Here is a 2,348-nt window from a genome sequence, read left to right on the forward strand (position 1 = left end):
TTGTTTTGTCTCCCTATTTATTTAATACGATTTATTCTAAATGCATTTCATATCACTATAATGGATCCGAGCTCAACAACCACCTGTTATTTTGTAGAGGAAATAAACAAGACCTCTCTCATCAGATGAGTTAATTACACTGACATATTCACTCCTCCCCAGAGACACCGTAAACTACAATGCTGCAAAGCTTTAATTCGAACAAGCAGCTGGGAACAAAAGCTAGGCTGTAGTACGCTTTCTTTGGAAGAAACAAAAGCTCACCACAGACTTGATCTTGGAGGGCAAGATGGCTTGATTTTATCAAAGGGAGTCCCATCCAGGGTCACATAACAAATCCGGAGGTGAGTGAGTTTGAACCCATTTCTCAATATTTTGGCGTTGTTTTCTAACCATGGTGCTTCTGAGCATCATGCAGTCATTTGCTTTGCCTGCTTCTTCCTGTAATTGCTCCCCTGCCCTCTGCCCGATGATGGCTGGGGGTTCAGAGGCCATTGGGCGGTGATGAGCTTGGAGGCACACTGTGTGGTTTGACTTCAGCAGTGGCCACAGTGGCCTTCACCTCTCAGGGAATGTAGGTGGACGTGTGGTGGAGAGGTTGTGCAGGTTGCCTTGGGTCAGATTCCCAGAGGCAGGATGGGGGAAGCAGGAGAGGGAAGGGAAAGAAGCCCAGCAAGGTGTGGGGAGCTCTGGAGTATAAATCAATAAATCACACCTCAGCACTTTTTCAACTGGGCAAATAATTGGGATCTCATACTCCTTCAGGTAGTCGCTGGCTAAAAGCAAGTTGGGAGGTGCATAAGCCCCGTGAGATTCTGGTTCACTCCCGTTTGGCAAAGTAGTCCCATGGCTGTGGCAGCCCCCTAAAAGGAACTACAGGTATGGGCAAAGCTCACAGAAATTGGGGGGAGGGAGAGTGCAGGGCACAGAGAGACTGGAAAAGGGATTCAAGGGGACATGAGAGGAGGAGTACTCCTGTCTTTGGTGAGGAGTACCAAGGGTTCTGTGTCCATGCGGTGGGAGCTGGGGAGGGGGGGACACCCTCTCACTCATTCAGGGCTTCAGTGTGCATTAGGCAGTCTACCCACAGAGCCAACAAACCATACACTTGTTAAGGACCTCTAAAATATGTGAAACCTAAAAAAAAATCAGTTTAACATACAAAGAAAAAATTAACTTGAAGTGATTAATTTATTAATTCAACAAATACATACTAAGCACATACTAGGTTCCCTTCTGTTCTGAATGCTGGAATTGTTACAGTGAACAAAACACAAAAATACCTGTCCTTGTGATGAAAGCAGAAAGACAACAAACAATAAATAAGATAGTATCTTACATTCACAAGTCCCATGAAGAAAATAAGGCAGGGACTACTTGCATTTATTTTTAACAAAAGTATTACATGATTCAGAGAGAAAGTAGGGCCACTTACTGCACAATTCCAGGCAGTTCCACTCACAGCTGGTGTTGTGCAATATTATGGCCCTGGAAGTGAGTGTGTTTTAATATCCCTGATACAACAGGGGTGGTGACCCCCACCATAAGAGTGCTCAGGGTTATGAAAGTCTTAAAACCACTCCGCTCACTTTGGCCACGTAGCATTGCAGGTCTACAAGTCAAATGTCAGCACACCCCAGGAAAAGTGGTGTTTGCAAACTGAACTCTTGGGAGGTGGACTGATAAATCCACAAACCAATTTATTCATTTACAGCAGGCGACATAGCCAGCCCAATAACTCAACCAGTCTCTTTTCCCGTATTGACTTACCTGAGAAACCAAATTAATTATCAGAAGGTTGCTCTGCTAAGTATGGAATTAGAAAGAGAGGAAATTGGATGGTCTTAAGGGATTGCTCTTACAGGCTTGGATAAGTCCTGATAAATTGCCCTTAAAGGAAAAGGAACGCCCAGCTCTCTGAGAACCTGGCTCAGCCCTAAGCACCTTCTCCTTGAACTCTGATGTTGACCCAAGTTTATCATCCCCGGCTTTCCGTTTACACTTGTTGTTATTACATTACCTGATTTTTAACAAAGTCTAAATTGTATCTTACATCAGTGCAATTTTAAGTGAGCTGTGCTCTGGCTGTGTCCCGGAAGATATCTTAATCTCATGGATAAATGGTAATCTTTCATCAAAGATCATTTCCTCCTTTTTGATCTTTCTCTTAATTCTTTGGTCTGTCTCTCTTTACGTCCTTTTCCTCCCCCAACTCCATTGCTATAGCATACATCTCAAAAAGTTAGGAATGACATGCAGCTAAAAAGCCACACCTTCTCACACCATGGTAGGCTCTATCAGAATTGGCTACATGATTTGTGGGGTCCAGTGCAAAATGAAAGTGTGAG

Source organism: Plecotus auritus (assembly GCF_963455305.1).
Source record: "Plecotus auritus genome assembly, chromosome: 8".
Taxonomy (NCBI): Eukaryota; Metazoa; Chordata; class Mammalia; order Chiroptera; family Vespertilionidae; genus Plecotus; species Plecotus auritus.